This window comes from Parasteatoda tepidariorum, chromosome 5 (genome assembly GCF_043381705.1).
Source record: "Parasteatoda tepidariorum isolate YZ-2023 chromosome 5, CAS_Ptep_4.0, whole genome shotgun sequence".
In the NCBI taxonomy this organism is placed as follows: Eukaryota; Metazoa; Arthropoda; class Arachnida; order Araneae; family Theridiidae; genus Parasteatoda; species Parasteatoda tepidariorum.
Window position 1 is genome coordinate 82,440,300 of NC_092208.1, and position 19,243 is coordinate 82,459,542.

General features: G+C 28.8%; 1 protein-coding gene across 2 annotated transcripts in view; it reads left to right on the forward strand.

Annotated features, from left to right (window-relative positions):
- Window positions 1–1,697: 1,697 nt before the first annotated feature.
- Window positions 1,698–19,243, forward strand: part of LOC107440829 (uncharacterized protein CG43867) — a 66,494-nt gene continuing 48,948 nt past the window's right edge. The window contains exon 1 of one of the 2 annotated variants that reach the window (XM_043053448.2): window positions 1,698–1,979. The gene's annotated coding sequence lies outside the window, so the exon portion shown is untranslated. Of the gene's footprint in view, window positions 1,980–10,933; window positions 11,043–19,243 lie in introns of those variants that run through there. The other variant, XM_071180687.1, reaches the window with a different exon arrangement.

Consider the following 19,243-nt stretch of genomic DNA (forward strand, 5'->3'; position numbering starts at 1 on the left):
ATATGCAAGAATTGCTAATTATTTTTATTATTAAATTAAATTTTTAAACAGATCAATATTTAATTTCAGGAAAAGGCTTTATGGAAAGTACAATTAATATGCAAACTATAATAAGGTATGATATATAATGTATAAAGTATATTACTTTAAAATAAAATTAATGAAGCTTTAGAGCGTTAAAAAAACTTAAAAAAAAGTTCTTCAATAAAATTAAAATTTATTTTTTATTTACCAGGGAAAAAGAATAGTTTATTAGAAATGTCTATTTTATTTTATCATATTATAATTTCTGATTACGTTTACACGAAAACGAAATTTAAATCTGAGACTTTAGTTTTTTTTTTTAGATTATTTTTCAATGTGTTCCTCTCTCCATTTCAGAGTTATTTAATCATGTATAAAATCTCCGTCATCATTCGCACCTGTACGCCTCTGGAAAAAACGTAAAAAGAAAGAAAAAAAAGGAAGGGGGAAAAAAAAAAAAAAAAAAACGGGATTTCGATAATTTAATTACTTGACCTTCTATTAAAGGAAAAAATTTGTCCACCTCCAATCAAATCTCTTCATAGATTTAAAAACAAATTTAAAAAAAAGAATCTAACGTCAAGACAGAGAAAACTGTTATTGCATTGTTGAGATCACTAGTTACACATTAGTCAATTTTTTTTTTGTATAGATTTTCATAAACACCACATTTCAAATCAAGAGTAATTTTTTATTTTTTCATTATTTTTTTTAATTAAATTTTATATTTAATAACTGGTGTTGATCAGCCGCCCCAATTCTGAGTTTACGACTATCATCTTTCAACACCGTAGCCTTGTCGTTTTGAATTTAACCCAGAAGGCAAGGGAACTCTTGGATTATGCATTAGGACTACTAACTTTCGTGGAGGACTTTTAGATAGAACTAATCCCTAATTATCTTACAGGGAGAGAAAAAACCACGAAAACCTCCCACGGTCACCCCGATGTCAAGGGAATTCTAAGCTATGATCCTCTTACCACTGTTATATTTTATGTACGCACTGTTGTCGGTGCGATCCCAGACCTGAATTCGTACCAATCAGCTACCACTGGGATTCGAACCTTTGTCCCCTCAATGGGGGGCAAGTGTTCTATCCCCTGAGTCACCTCAAGTCATAGGTTGCAAAAAACTATATTAATTGATGCTTGTCCTCATGTCGTCTAATTGGGTAGGATGAATTGGTTTTCAATTATTCGTGTTTATATTAAAATCGCTGACACACGACAGTAATAATGAATAAGTTATAATGGACATAAAATAAACAGTAAAAATGAATAAAAAGAACATTAAATGCATTACTTTAACTTGATATCATATAAAAACATTAGAAATGGACGCTGGGGAAAATAAAGAGAAAAACTTAGTTTACAAAATAAAGTTAACTCCAATAAGTTCCCAAATTATCATCTGCTTTTCTTTATTATTTGATCTTGTGCCGCTTTTTTATTAATGCTTACGTTAGCCTCATTTTTTTTTGTTGATCTTTACAACTCTTTATTTATGATTAAAAAACTCGTACACTCATCTTCTCAATGGATAAAAAGTTTTAATTTTACTATCTGCTGGAAAGGTGTATTACCGATTTCATTTGGCTCAACAATTTTATCATTGCGGTTTGCCAAAGGAGCGATAACTCTTTAATGTTAGTGATTGGAACAGCGACCTTGAATAAGGCAACCCTATTACAGGCGTTAGTGATGGCGGCGTGTTGTGTGTTGAGGAGGTTGTGGTGATGCACATGGAAACTGGTAGGAGACAAGAAGTCTAGAAATTAAAGGAAGTTTCATTGAATGTTTTTCTCGCTCGCCCAAATGTGTAATGTCCTTTTCAAGTATAAAATTTTGTGAACTGTGACTCACTTTATTTACCGATTTTAAATAGGATGCATAGTGGATTGTGTATCATCAGCATCTGTTTTAAAGATTGACTTCACGACGTTTGGATATTAAAAGGTATGTAACCATTGAGTTATAAGCATTGAATGATAAATCATTTAATTCGATTGGAAATCACAATGACAAATCATGAGCTGATCAATCGATTTTTTTTATGCAGTTATCTGCTTGTTTTAATGACTACATAATTTTGACCGTAATTTTTAACAGATATAGTTTTTAAACAATCCTAGTATTTTTTATAAAAAGGCTTATTTATGCTTAAATAATTATGTCATTTGAGAGAGACAATAATAAAACAATTATTAATTATCCGACTTTAAGACGATCGTGAACGTATTTTATGTTAAATTTTATACAGCGAAATTAAATGGAATTTCTATTGTTAGTGAATAATAGTGGGATTTACCATTATAAAAATTCAGTTCATATTAAACTGATTTAATTTATTTTACTCCTGTTTTATTGAACGAAACTACGATTTGTGTTTTAATTACAACGAGTTTAATTCAATTTCTGTTGTAAGAAAATAAAAGTTTTATTATTATTACTATTAAAAACCTGTTGTGGGTGCATCTAATTTCAATTTTAGTAAACAATAAACATTCAACTAGGTGTGTTTTGCCGTGATTAATATTTGCTGATTACAAATGTACAATGATTGTTTGTTCAAGAATTTTCCTTTCTTTTTTTATTTGGTTTATACCTATTTCTAATATCAAATTTGAATGCATTTATTATAATAATTTGTAAACAATGTACTTTTTACTGATTATTATAAATACAGTAAAAAGTATTTCATTTCCAATTGTTGGTAAAATGTGGTGGGTTATTTCTTTATTAATATAATTACATTGTTCAAGTCTGCTGGTGCATTTGATTTATTAATATTTTAGAAATTAACTTTGTATGTGTGATGAATAAATTTTGGCCTATAAATATTTCATATTTGTTTTGTACATATATTATAATATTCTATTAATATATATCTAATTTATGTTCATAAATATTTTCTTTCCTGCTTTGAAAATTCGATTGTTTGTTAATTAATTTTGATTGATTCAAATTTGAAGGTTTTTCTGAGTTAAAACATACAAATTTTGATTAGTTTATTTAATTTATAAAACACAATAATAAGAGCATCTCATTTGGAATATAAATATTTTTGCCTAAAAGAATTTTTCATAAGATTTTTTTGCAACATTTAAGATAGTCTAATTTTTGTACTTTGCGAATTGTAAAATAACAAATCAAAGGGAGATGGATAATATTTTTTAAAAAAAAATTTTTTTTTTTTAATGCTCACAAACTAAATTAGTATTGATTAAAAANCCATTTAAAAAAAAAATGTGTTTTATTCAGTTTATCTCACAAAACTTTTTTTAATGAAATTTATGACATCTGTACCTGTTATAATCATGGCTAGCCTAAGCAATTGCCGCCTCGTCGAATCTGATAAATTGTAAATTTGGCAAAAAAATGTGCTTTGATAAAATTATTGATGTATGATTTTTTCTATCGGAAAAAAAATGGGGATATCCCAGTATATATATCAGTCTATATCCCGGGATATATCAGTCCTGATCTGTCGCACCAACTGCAATCGCGAAGGTGCCAAATAGATTTTAAACTTACAACTTTAAAACAAAAACGAAGGTGTAGATGTTTGCCAGGGGTGGCGGTTCGTTATACCTTTCGAGTTGGTCCCTTTCTGTGATGTTTCTTTTTTATTTTCTCGCAGGGCCATTGCCCGGAAGTTTCCAAGACTTGGCGATCATTCTGCCACAGATCACGATACAGAAATCCTCCCCGAAAATATATATATTGTCCTGAATCCTGAAAAAAAAGTTAAAGGGAACTTTTAAAAACAAATCTTGAATTTTTTTATTCAACTACAGTAATTTCTAATATATATGTTTCATAACTATTTAGAATTAAAGTCCAAATATTGTAAGTAACTACAGAGATTGTGTAAGCATGAGACAAACTACCGTAAAATACAGATTACCATACAGCTCATTGTCTGGATCACGCAATATAGTGTGACATATTTTTTCCTACGGTTTGTGTCAGTAAAACAGATTGTGTGTTAGCAAAATACATATTATCTTCCTGATATTTTGTATAAAATATGTTTGTTGTTGAGAATAACTTATCTAAAAATGTGACAATAACATATGTAATAATGTGCAATAATGTTACCTAAGATTTATCTTTATATTAATGCTCTAGTCTAAGAAGTTATCAAAATTTATTAAAATTAATTATTTTCCCTCAAAAGAGATAAAAATCAACATCTACATTTTTCCTCCCATTCATCGCTCCTTTACTCCTCTCCAACTGCAAAATAATTCTTGATTTGAATTTGTTTTTCTTAAATAATTCAATTTGTAGTAAATTTGGATTTTGATTTGTTAGTTTTCTTGTAGTTTTCTATGTTAAAAAATTAATCATAAGATTTGCCTTAGGCTAAGAATTTTGAAATTTGGCTAATATTACTGATATTTGGCTGATTTACCTACTGGCTGATAATTTGAGATCTTTAATGCAAGCCCTGATAATAATCTTTTTTTTTTTTTTTTTTCAAGTTTAAATTACATTTCNCTTTTTTTTTTTTTTTTTGCAAGTTTTCTTTTTTTACTTTTAAAAAAGATGAATATTTTTGTTTCATAAAAATGTGTTTAATTTCTTTATTTTGCAAAACTTTTTCAGAATAAAATTTATGACATCACATTATAGATTTATATAGATGCCTACAACTTCTGAAATTATAGATTATATTGTAATACAATTAAAATTTGTTGCTCCTAAAGTGCTTAAAAATTGCTAGCTGTCTATGAAAAGTAATGAGTAAAATATGCTTTTTTAATGCAACTATGCATCATATATAATTTTTTTTATAACTGTCGTTGAACAGCGACTCAACCCCAGTTTTACGACTACTAATGTTCAACTTCGCAGCCTTGTAATTTTGAACCCAATCCAGAAGACAAGGGAACTCCTGGACCAAGTATTAGGAAAATTTGCCTTCGTGAACGACTTTTCAATTTTTCTAACCCACACTTACGTTACATAGAGAGGAAAACCTCCCTCGGTTAGCATGGCGGCAAGGGGACTCTAACCTATAATCCCTCAACCACTGAGGATATTTTACATTAGCACTGTATTGGGAGAAATTTTGCCTTCTTGGAAGACATCCAATGTCTGTATCATAGATAATGATCTTTCATCAAGACAGTAACCTTATCTTAAGTGAATGTTTATTATGACATACCCTCCAACTTATGAGGATTTTGAAAATAATTCTTTCTAGTGGTAGCGAACCAAAGTAGAAATTTTTAAAGCAAATGGATCTCTCATAAAACTTTTATCAGAACTTAAAAATCTAGACATATGGCCTGCACTTTTATAAGTAATAGTGGACAAGTTATGCTAAAATAATTTTTTTAATAAATATTGAGACATTAATTTTGCTACCGTCAGAAAAGAAGATTTCTGAAACTACGGAAATTCCATAGCAGTTGGAGGGTATGTTATGACAACACCGCATGATTTGAGGTCTGCTATTCTACCCACTGTATTCTTTTGGCCCCTAATAACTCCAGAGAAAGTCATTTGGCACAAATGATAACTTCACCTGTGAAACTGAAGTCATTATTGGGGATCTGGTGATTCTTTATGTAAGAAAGACGCTCAAATGCTAGTGCTAGAGAAGCCTTAAATTTATTGTATTATGTTCAGGAAATATTTTTGAAGAGCGCAACAAAATCAACGGTTGATGCAAGCACCATATTAAGGATTTAGCAATGAACACTGTGGTGAATTATTCTCATATCTCCATATATTATAGTTACTGGTTACAAATGGTATGGGCACTGACTTCTGGGTGCATTTCTTCTCTGAACATTTGTTTGTCCAAGCCAACGATTCATTCCTGCAAAAAAAAAAAAAAAGAAAGATATTGAATCTCTGAGGGAAAGGAAAAGATTTGCTATTTTGATTCTCTAAAACTTGATGTATTGTGTGCTGTCTAGTTCTGATGTGCAGAACTGCTCTCTTGCATATGCCATAGGACCACAAGTTCATATATTTATACATAAAATAGCTGTGACAACTATAAATAGAATTTGAATTGTTTTTGAAAGTGCAAAATCTTAGCAAAACACAGACCACCTTCGCTTCTAATCTAAGTCATTTTTTTTTTTTTTTTATGTAATTGAAAAGTCTGACTTTCAAAGATATAACAGCATATTAAAATCTGCAACCAGTATATTTACATACCTTTTTTCAATTTTTAACTGTTTTACTTTGTAAATTTTAATTTTACTTATTTTATTATAACCAAATTTAAATAATATAATACTATTTATTTATAATTATACGTATAAAAAGTTTTTTAATAATAAAAACTAAAGCTACACTATTTTTGTGCTCTAAAGTCATCAGCCAATTATGTTTTTAATTTAAAAATAATTTTTAATAAGTATAATTTAATAAATTAACAAGTTTGTTTTAAACATTCAATTTGCATTGACAAAACTATCACTACACGTATAGAAATGTTTTGAGTTACATTAAAGAGTAATAAAATTATTGGAAGATGACTTGTTCTTTGATGACATTATATAAAGTCACGAAAAGAAGGAAAAAAGTAAGTAGCATGATAAAAGCATATTTAGGTAAGACATTCTGAAAACTGCTATCCAAATTACACTGGAGTTACACGAAAAAGCATTGTAATTGTAGTCGCAGGACTATTACTAGACGTTTGTATATTGTTGGATTGCATGGGATCCATAATAAAGCCATTATTTAATTAAAAATTTAGGTGGCTAGATTTCAGTTTACCTTAAAACACTTGAAGAGAACTTTAGAAAATTATGATAAGTATGCTTTTCTGATAAATACGAAATCAGTTTATTCGAGAGTGAGAGAAAAAAGTATGTTCGATGTCCTAGAAGAAGAAATTAATTATAAAATTACTCTTAACAAACTGGGTAAAGGCGATGTTTTAATTTGGAATGTCTTTCAGATCAAGGTCCCAAACCATTATTCAAGTTAATGGATTGCTGTATGTATTGGTATATTTTACAAAGCAATCTTTTGGAATTAGAATATGCTGAACAAATGCAACCGTGTTAGCAATGTTAGTGTTTTAGCCAGAATTATTAACAAAATAAATTGCACTTCAAAGCTTGTGAAGAAATGGTTTGCACATAACAATATTGATGTTTTGCAGAGACCAAGTCATTCTTTAGACCTTAATTCCCTGTATACTTTATGGATAGAGCTAAGCTTCGTGTAAGAAAACATCTATACTCAAATAAAACCTATTATTTCAAGGTTTGCAACCGTCAATAGTTAAAAATTTTAACTGCATGCAACGATAACTTTATTGAAGTCTATGCTACGACTTTGCATTTGTAATTGCTGCAAAAGGTGTGGCTACAAAGTATGAAGTATTACAAGTGTTACATAATTTTTCAGTTGTTGTATTCATTTTTCAACTTATATTTAATGAAAATAATTTTAGTTAAATTAAAATCTGGCTAGAGACTTTTGAATATGAAAATAATGTTTACTCTAGTTTTTATATTTTCAATTATTTTTATAAATAATAATATTAAATAAATAATAATGAATATTTATGAATTTCGTTCTAATTATAAATAAAATAAAAATTGGTTTTTCACTCATTCAAACAGTCAAATAGTAGAAATTCTAGAAAATAAACTGTCTGTAGACTGTAAGTCGACACAAATGGTTACAATATTCTTATATCACTTTCTGCTTTTATGTAAAGATTTCTACATTAAAGAACAAAATTCTGTGACTAAATGTTCCGGGGATTCATTAGTTTTGGGGAACAGTTTTCAGAGCAAGAAATTTATTTTGCCAAACATCAAAAAATTATTCGACGAACATATGACATGAATTTAAAACCAAATTTATATCCTACTCAAAGAGATCAGAAAATCATATCCTAAATTTATTTTCTGAAGATGCAAAGAAGTCTTCAGTTTAAATTAATCCTTTGATGCACATGAGACATCAGTGTCCCTTTTTATATTTTTTTCTGATGCTCTACAACCAAAAATAACTTTCGTTTTTTTATTTATTTATTATAAACAACAGTCTAATAGTTACTAAAAAAATCTGTTAGATTATCGGAATTGTATTTGAGCTAAAATATAAAACCAAAAAAAAAGGTAGTTTTAAATTTTTTTTTCCATTCATATTCAAAAATTTAACAATTGTAAATAAAAGAAATTTTATTGTTTCAACTGTTTTTCTTAGATCTAAATAGCTGCAAATTATTGTTTGGAGATTTTACCTTTAATGCAGAAAAAGACATTGGTGTTTCATGCGATTCATAACTGTAAATTATTAAAATGCTAAATATTATGTTTTTCACTTGTTTTGACTTTAAATTAATACAAAATAATGAAAAGGTGTGTTTAATATATATTCTGCGTCAAAGGGTTAAGAGTTACCTAACTGATCTTATTCTAAAACTATAACCCCTCTAGTAGGGATTCCTCTTTGGTTAAGAACTACTGGCTTATAAGAACACCTAGATTAGTTTTTTTTAAAAAATCAGCATTATAATTAATACATACAATTTCCTCACATTCTCACCTGTCAAAGTTAACCCTATGAACTATATAAATGCGAGAAATATTTAGATTCTGTTTGAAAGTAATAAGAATTAGTTATAAATCTTTTGCTCCCTTACAGGTAATACAAATAATTAATGTAAATAAATTTAAACAAATTTACTTATTAGATTACAAAGCAAATTATCGTAAATTAATGGGAACAAAACAGAAAAGGTGACTTGAGTTTGCTTTTAACCTAAAGGTTGACTTTTACTATTATTCAGAAAACAAAATGTGTTACTGATACAGTATCAGATCAATGTCATGGCTATTGCTAGAGATTTTAAAATTTTTATTTTATTTATCGATGATCAACTTGCGAAATTTTTTTTCTTCTCTTTTAGTTTATTTGTACAATTTCATAAGTAATTACGTTTCACACTGCAAATTCTGTACCCATTACATAAATAGAACTTAATATTTTGAGAAAGGCTCTAAACCTGATCAGTAACTTTTTGTTAAAGAACATTAAAAAAATTATTGTAATTTAATTCTTTTATATTTTTTAATATTTTAGACATGTCGAGGGCTTTGGGGTCATTTTTTTGGCCCTCGGGCTGTTCGTTCTGTATCCCTGTCTTAAACCATTTTTTTAACTGCACTGTATGTAATGAACCATTGGAGCAATTTATACATAAATCACAATATTTCTTTTATACTTTGAGTTTCTGTGGTAGGTGTTATGTAAATTAATGTTTGTTTTTATTATTAATTTAATGATTCAGGGTCTTTTAATAAAGTTAGTTAAGCCTTTTCATAAACCACATTAGCTGTGCAAATATGAAGAGTGAAAATTGCAGTTAAAACATATCTGCAATTACGCAAGAACAATTAACTTTTACATTATTTGTTTAATTACTTAGTAAAAGAACACAATTTCGAAATCTGAGAAAACCAAAATAGCTAATTGTATTTTTTATTAGTTCTAATGCTCTTGTAAGTTAAAAATTTTTCTGTAAATAATAAATACTTAAATGCATATTTTTGGGTTAAGTACTTGTATCTAAAAATTATTTTAAAGCCTTTCGAGATAGATTTGTTCCTAATAAATGTTGCCATGTTTAATGGGCAAGTTTAAAGATATGTAATATGATGATCTATATATAATTTATACGGAGTTCCGCAATTTGAAATTAAAATTTGGAAACTTTCGCTTAAATCCGTTAACTTTAAGTTTACATTACATGGATCTTCCGCCAATTCGATTCTTTTTCTTTTGGTTTAGCTGATTTTTACCACTTTGAATGTTTGAAGCTTCGCCAAAATCTGAAGTCGCTTAAATGCATTATTCACGCAATATCGAACATCGATTTTTGTATTTATGGGATTTAAAGTTAAACATTGAGATTCTTATTAACGAGATTTTTAAAATCCAATTGCACGATTTGTATTCACGTGTTTTTAAAATCCCATATTGTGATTCGCATTCACGAGAGTGAATGCGAATCAAATCGTGATTCGTATTTTCGCTTTTGTAATATTAAACATAGTTTTTCGTATTTACGGGATTTAAAGTTACTTATTCAGATTCGTATTTACGTGATTTAAAATTTGTTCATCACGTTTCGTATTCCCGTAATTTTAACATCCAATATCGTGATTTGTATTTACGCTTTTTTAAAATCAATATCGCGATTCGTATTCACGTGTTTTTAAAATCCTATATCGTGATTCGCATTCACGAGAGTTTAAAATCAATATCGCTATTCGTTTTGTAATATCAAACATCTATTTTCGTATTTATACGTAATTTAAACTTTATACATTGTGATTCCTATTCACGCGATCTTAAAATGGAGCACCGTGATTCGTATTCACGCTATTTAAAATCCGATATCGCTATTATTGTAAGAGTATTGTAATGTATTTTTCTTAAATTAATTACTATAAAGGTGTGATGTTCTCCATTAATTGGTAATTTAATTATAAATCTTAGTTAAAGAATTGTGAACATTTATGAGAGATAAATTAATATTAAACATCAATAGACATAGAGTTTTTGCACTTAACATTTTCGGGGGTTTTCTCCCCTGCAACTTTTAAGAGTTACAATTAAAAAAAAAAATCAAAATTTAAAATATTTATGGATCTAATCCGTGCGAAAAGAAAAACATTCTTCTGTTATAATTTTAATGTTCGTTTTTTTTCTATTCTTCCTTTCCTCGTTCTCAAAACTTGTCGCGGGGGTGATGAAAGTGTTGGCATTTTTGTTTTTAATCCGATTGTTATCGTGCAGGCGAATGAAGAAATGAAATGAGATAAAATAATATCCTTTCAACTGCAAATAATGTTTTATTTCTATTTTTCTTCTGTTTAAAATTTTTACAGATAAGGAAATTTCTGATTTCAGAAAGAAGAAGAAAAAAAAAAGATGTGAATCATAGGTTGAAATGTATTAATAAGGATAAGCTGGTTGTTTATATTAGGTTAAATGTGTTTTTTAAAATTACTTCTGAAATCGGTAAGTTTCCGCTTATTGTTAGTATTATTCTTAAATGTGAATAAGCCGCTTTCGGCATATCCTGTTAGGAAATATATTACACAGATTAAAAAAGATACGTTGAAAGATAAAAATATTAAATCAAATACGCTTGTGGAGATAGTATTGTTTGGTTTGGAATGTTGCTTTCATATATCCACGATTTAAAATTGTTTTAAATTGTTTAAAATTGCGTCTTGCAAACATAGACGTCAATTCATTGTTGTAACTAAATACTGTTGATTTTCGCATGTGTGAAGCAATTTCATTGAAAACGTTTTGGTAGCATTTCTGTGAATGTCTATAGCCGCAATTCTCAAAAAACAAAACACAAAAAAACGAACTTTTTTGTCACATCTAATCTAATTGTTCAACGGGTTAAATATGTATTATATTGCTGTATTTCAATTTAGTTTTTTTCCTTCAATAGTTCCATTTAACTTTAGTCTCATAATATTCTCAATGTGATATATTCGTGATCAAAATGATAATGTACCATAACTATGTGTAATGTATCATAAATGTCATAACTATATGTAGAATCTCCATATCAGCAGTTCCCAAAAAGGTTCTGTTGAAAAGTAACAAGAATTTCAAGAGTTAGCCCCTTTTAATGATTCACCAGAAATGATTTTTTAAGTTTGCAACTATATTTGTATACAGCCATCAGCCAATAATCCATTATTTATTTAATATTTCGATTTGTTTTATGAAATTATTTTTGTAAAATGCTAATTGAAAAAGAAATACCAAGATTTTAAAAAAATATCAATGTAATAAATAAATTACGAACGGATCATTTACAAATAATGCTTAAGTATTTCACACCTAATTTCTCAAATCAAAATAGTTAAATTTCAGAATAAAGAACTATGTTTCTCTAAAAACCGTTTTAATATTTCCTCTTACTCGCTACTGCACGTCATATTTATGTCAAAAATTGTTGAAGGGACGTCAATATAAAATTTTTGACGAGACCTTTAAGTTAATCACGGGGGCGGAAAAAAAAGTGCAAGCAAATATAATTCGGCAAATTAAAATTTTGTCAAGAAAAGTGAGACGAAATAAGAAATCAATTTACGTTACTAGAAAAAAAAGTGTAAAAAAAAAAAGATAAATTCTAATACAAAGAACGGAATATATGAGGACAAATTTGAAACAAGAATGGTTATTTCAGCTCAGTCTGAAGAATATGAAGTAGGGATGCAACGAATATTCGACCCTTTTGCCGAATGTTCGGCCAAATATTCGAGAAAGTATTTTTTTTTATTTATAGTTTGAATAGAGTTAATATAGAATGATCTTAAATCGTATTTCTTACTATACATCAGTGTTTCCCAAACTTATGACTTTTGTGTANACAGCGCGAGTTGGCATCGGAACGTAAGAGAAAGTCCTTGCGTGTATCGCTATATCGTTATATCATCTTCTTCACTCGACGGCTTAAATCAGATTTCTGGTGTATCGCTTGGAATGAAAGTTACTGTATCGGTTTGCCGATATAGGCGTTAAATCGATATGTCGCGATATATCGATTTATAGCCCAGTCCTAGTCATAACTATGTGTAGAACCTCCATATCAGCAGTTCCCAAAAAGGTTCTGTTGAAAAGTAACAAGAATTCCACGAGTTAGGCCCTTTTAATGATTCTCCAGAAATGATTTTTTAAGTTTGCAACTATATTTGTATACAGCCTTCAGCCAATAATCCATTATTTATCTAATATTTCGATTTGTTTTATGAAATTATTTATGTAAAATGCTAATTAAAAAAGAAATACCAAGATTTAAAAAAAATCAATAAATTAAATAAATTACGAACGGATCATTTACAAATAATGCTTACGTATTTCACACCTTACCTAATTTCTCAAATCAAAATAGTTAAATTTCAGAATAAAGAACTATGTTTCTCTGATAACCGTTTTAATAATTCCACTTACGGGCTACTACTGCACGTCATTTATGTCAAAAATTGGTGAAAGGACGTGAATATAAAATTTATGACGAGACCTTTAAGGTAATCAAGGAGGGAAAAAAAATTACTAAAAAAACTAGAAATAAAAGTGTAAACAAAAAGATTCATTCTAATGTAAAGAACGGAATAATGTGAAGACAAATTTAAAACAATAATGGTTATTTCAGCTGAGACTGAAGAATACGAAGTGGGAATGTGACGAATATTGGGCCACTATTCCGTATTCGGCCCTTTTGTCAAATGTTCGGCTAAATATCCGGCAAAGTATTTTTTTAAAATTAATAGTTGGAATAGCGTTAATATAGAATAATCTTAAATCCTATTTCTTACTATACATAAATAGGAGCCGCGATGCCTCAGGGGAAAGAGCGTTCGCATTCCAATGAGGTGAAATGGGTTCGATTCCCGGCAATGGCTGGTCGATACGAATTCCGCATCCGACTTGCACCGACCACAGTGTTAACGTGAAATATTTTCAGTTGTAGACGGGTTAGAGTCCCCTTGCCGTCAGACTAACCGTGGGAGTTTCTCGTGGTCTTCCTTTCCATGTAACGCAAATGCAGGTAAGTTCCTTCAAAAAATTCTCCACGAGGGCAAATTTCTCCCAATACTTGATCCAAGAGTTCTCTTTTCTTCCGGATTGGGATTGTTTTAAAGAAATAACTTCTTCCTCTCTCTCGTTTCCGCTTTTTATTACAGCTCGGCATTTTAACGAAGCATTTCTGATAGACTTAATTCTTTAATTCTCATTTTTACCCCTGTATGGTATGAACCGGTAACTTAGAAAACTGTGACTTTTATAGAACTGAAAGGAAAAAAAATCGTTTTTTCTATTGCTTTTTTTAAAAACTTTTTTTTTGTATCAGTGTTTTTATTATAACACAATATTTTCTTGAAGAGCACTTCTCATGGCGTTATTCTTTTATCGTCCATTTTTTAAAATAAAAACCCGCACAGTAAAAAGTTTTAGATTTTCGGCCTTAAATTTTTCGTTAAAAAATTAAAAACGGTTTTTTTCTGTATCTACCCTTTTTTTTTAAATTTAAAAAGAAGAAAACTTTAGTTATTATTGATATTTTTATTATTACTGAGCAATTAAGATTGTTATTATTAGACTTAATTCCTTTTTCCCCCACTTTTTCTTGAAAAGACAGGAATTGGAAAATTGAAATGTTCAACTTTAAAATTTTCTTTCAAAAATTAAGACCTATTTTTCTTCTTCATTTTGCTTTTAATTTTTGTTTTTCTGGCCTTTTATGATAGCATTTCTGATAGATTATGTTTCTTTTAGCATTAAAGTTTTATTTTATGAATTAAGACGGATTTTTTCCTTATTTCTCTCTTTCTTTTTTTTTTCCAACTTTCTTTACGACTTCAGCTTTCTTCTTTTTTTTCTTTTTATAGCTCCTCGTCAATTTTTTATTTATCTTAAATATTTCCAATGAATAACTATTATAAATTTTTCCCCTTTACCCCATACCTATAATATAGCTGGGTTTTGATTAATTTTAAATAAAGACTAAACTTAATTATCTAGCCAATCTAGTTTTGCTATGAATTTGTTTTTGGCGTATAAACATTAGTTGAAAATGTATGAAATAAACCGGATTATGGCTTTCTTTGAAAAACTAACAAAAACTTATATAAAAGTTGAAAATGAATAATAGGGAAACATATTTTTTAAATTTTATTTTGATTTGAAAAGCCCGATGGGAAATGCTAATACAGTGGTCGGAAAAACTACATTAATTTTGTAGTTAACTACTACTTTGTTACAAATGTAGTTAACTGTAACTACTTTTTTTAATGTAGTGACTACAAACTACTTTGGAATTGTAGTAGCTATTCTAAGGAGACGAATTTGATTGGAAAAGTTAATTTACACCTGTGTTAACCTTCAACTTTTTATCCCTTTTTCGACAACGAATTTTTAATTTAAGAAGTGCGAAAGCATCAAATACTTGCAATTTTTAAATTGTTTAATGCTCTTTAATTTCCCCTAAAAAATTAAGTACATCGGGAATACTTTTCTTTCCACTGTAGGCCAGAAGACCATGATCTTCGGCCAAAAGTCAAGAATTAAATTTTCAACTAAAATATGTGTAGGAAGTTTTAATATAGCCCAAATTAAGTATTCATAATCATTCCGAACATTATAATTTACTTTTTGAACCGACGAGAATGTAATGAAAAGTATGTTAAAAATTTTTTTTATTAATGTAATTTTCAAATTTTTATTTCAGAAATATACATAGGAATTTCACCTTACTGTTACATTTTTATCAGAGTAATTAGTCTGAAATTATAGTACAATTTTTCAATTTGTTGGATTAGTTAATACTCCTGACAAACTTATAATTATCATTTGACATTTTACAATGTTTGAATAACTTTCGAAACCTAGTTCCAAAAAGTTCCACGAGTTAATTAGCTAAACTTTTTTTTGTTGCCCTCTTTGATGTTTCTTCTTTCGAAAAAATCTGCCCCATTTTGCCCGTATTGCAAAGGTGGACTAAATATACCGAAAAACAAAAATTATGTTTTTTTTTCATGTTTTCGCGTTATTATATAATATTATTTCGGAAATATAATTTGCTTTTCATTTTTAGCATTAAATTACGAAAATTATTATATTTTCATTGCAAAATTTAATTATTTAAACGTACTATATTATTATTTTTATTTTTGCTCGGCATATTTCAGCCGTCATTTTTTTTTTGTTGGTATATTTAGTGTATTTCAAAATTTTAACTATGAATTCAATTTACCTGCACATAAAAACCCCTAAATAACAATTCCCAAATTTTATCGAAATACTAATTTTGGCCACGAAACCTTGAATGCTGGCCTACTGTGCTTTCGTTGGAAATACGTTCAATGTGTGCATTTGCAAGTGAAAGTGTGAACAAAGTGATTAATTATCCATTTTTTTGTAATGGCTAGTTTAAATATTAGTTACAAGTGATTTCAAATACGTAATTTCTGTTAATGTTCAGCTGCAGTCACGTGGTCTTTTTCAGTGCACCCATCAAATTCAAAAAATTAGTTGCCTTAGACAAAGAATATATAATCTTTGCCTTAGAACCATGTTTCTTTTCTAAACTGACGTTAAAAGTAGTTGCCAAAAAGCGCTGCAAACTGCTGTTTTTTTTTCTTTTCTTTACACTACATTTTTTAAAAAGTAGTACAGTACAATATACGAAAAAAAAGAGTAGCGACTACAGTAGTTTCACTGTGCTGATACAATATTTTATTTTGCATACAAGTTTTATAGCTAATTCAATACAATGCTATTTGAAAAGTTATAACCCCCGAAAAATGTGCTATTTCTTTTTTTTTTTTTTATTGGCATTTTACTTTAAAAAACGTAAAGGTAATCAAATAAATAATAGATTATTGATTGGATATATGTAACTATGATTACATGTTTCAAAAAAGCTAAAAATAAATTTTAATGAAAAATCCTAATTCTCGGAACGCGTTTAACTTTTCCACGGAATTCGAAGGGTCCGCGGAATACCATTTGGCAACAGCTACTCCAAATGACCACACACTTTTAAAAACATTTTAATTCGGAAGAATCAACTCCAAAAGATTTGTGAAGTTCATCCGTGTTCATATTTTAACAATGAGGGAAAAGAAAGGCCAATAAGTTCGATGTTCTTCTTAGGCCTAACAACTCGAAAAAGAAAAGAACATGTCAAGTCTGTAACTAACAATAGGAGTTGGCTACTGCATACTCATAAATGAATAATTTGTGGTAGAGAGAGAGAGAGATGCATTGTCGTCGGTTATGTTGGCTTTGATCCAAGGTTAGGAGGTCAATTTGATGAATGCTTCCCGCATTTTGATATTCGATTACGATCAATTGGAATTTTCCAGAGCTTCACTGCTGGGGTCAGTGATCATCATTCTGAATGACAAGCAAGGTATCATGTCATTACATTTACTCATTTATATTAATTTCTGTGCTTGTCCAGCTTGAGAAATTGATACACTACTGACAATACCATAGAGAAATTGATATACTATGAATAATACTAATAATAGGAGAAAGTAAAAATTCGGAAAAAAAAAAAAAATTACTGCCTATGTGAAAAAAAAGTACAAAATTTTAATAAAAAATTTTTGATAACCACCAGTACAACTTTTTTAAAAAGAAGAAATAACTTTTTTTTAGAAAAAAAGAACAAAAATTGTGAATCGTCAGCTACCGTAACCACTAACCATAGGTTTATGCACTTTTCTTTTATTAATATCTATGAATCAATTCATTGACTCGCTCCTTTCCTTCCTTTATTCACTCGCTATATTAAGAACCCTTCATAGTAATAATTATCTTAACCAGAGAGCTCTCTGCTAATAAAAAAAAGATCTAAAATAAAAACAACTTCAGTTTTTAAGAGCACACATTTTTAAAAAGAAGTGATTGATAAAAATTGATGTTGTCCTTATTTTAAGGCTCAATATTTGAGTATGCTTAAATGGCTATTCGGACAAAACTGCACAGTAATTTAACATCGAAATAATTTGCATTGAAATAATTTCAATCATTGTTGTGGCAATCTGAAGCTTCTAGAAAATTGTGCTAAGACCCCTTTCTTCAAATAATAATAATAAAGAGTTATAGCATTTTCTTTTAACATGGTTATTCAAAGCTCTGTCGCCAAGGGAAATAAAAAAGCCACAGTTTATGTGCTTTACATATGAAGCAAAATGATGATTTTAAAACTCTATAGTATATCATTTTACCATGAAGAATTATCTGGGCTATAGAACGGACAAATAACTTAAAAACCTTTTAGAACGTTTTGTGGCACATAAATTATTAGAGTATAGTGGATTTTGTTCCATAACCAAAATGTGATGAAATACACATTAAAAATATCCTACAATTTGGTAAAAAGAAGAATGTTATAAGTTAAAATTTATAATTTTTTCATTGTAAAAATTAAAAATAAATAAAAGCTAATTCTGAATTAACTGGATTTTTTTAATATTGCATCTAGTAGTTTATGCAATTCTAAGTAAAAATCGCAATGGGATACTTGCAAGTGACGTAGTCTGGGTATCTCGATACTGATTGGTTGTTTAAACGTGGCATTTGCTTACGTTACTACTGTTTTTTCCATTCTATTTCAAGTAAGCCAAGCCTGTCAAGCATCAATTCTCTTACGTGATACGTTCTATATTCTTACAAAAAGATTTTTTTTCTCAAAAATTTCATTGCTTTCTCTATATATTTCTTATTTAGCACAAAGATTCTTCTCTATATATTTCTTACTTTACACATGAAGCCACGCGGAACATAACCTAATTATGCATCGAAGTTGTCAGGTACACAAAACAAAATTATATCATGATTACAATAAAATACACAAATAATAAATCCAAGTTAAGTAAAAGACATCGAAGAATTATATTTCAATAAGTCCGACATGTGAAACGACACTGCATTTAACTTCACGTTAATTAGCATTCTAACATATGTTGAGAAACTTAGCCAATTTGCTTATAAACGATCCTGCTGGCGTCATAGCTCACGTGCGTGGGTATCCGTGTTTTTTTTTTCTTCCAATTTCCGATTTCTGCCTTTATTTAAAGCTCGAATCTCAGAAAGTTAAAAATCAAAATATTGATGTAAGCGTAAGAAATTCTTGAAATTTATGACAGTGCGTGAAGGATGAAAAGTTAAGAGACGGAAAGATGGATGAAGGAGATGATCTTCGTTGCAAGCTAAAAACCAAAATATAAAGAAATCGAAGAAACTTGCGTTAAAGAAGAGATTGTGAGAGGCATGGAACAAAATTTAATACTATATAAGTTGTTTACTCAAGAGCTTTCACGGAAAATAAGATACACCAACAAGGATAATCGGCGTAAAAGATTTTTTATAGAATTTGATGTAAAACGCGTTTTTTTTTCTTCTTTTTTTTGAAAAAGGTTAAAAAAAAAATTCTGAACAAAAAAAAAGAATAAAAAAGAGTGGCATTTTGAGCCGAATAACCTATGAATCCATTTCATTTGTTTACAAAAAAACAAAAAAAAATGGACCACCTTAAATAATTTTTTATCTTAGCATTTTTTTATATATGATCGGACGTTCTAGGACTCAATCTAATGGTTCGAAAGAGTAACCTATGTTAAAGGGTAAAAATACGACTTTTTCAAAATCCAATTTCTCAAGAACTATTCGACCATTTCGGG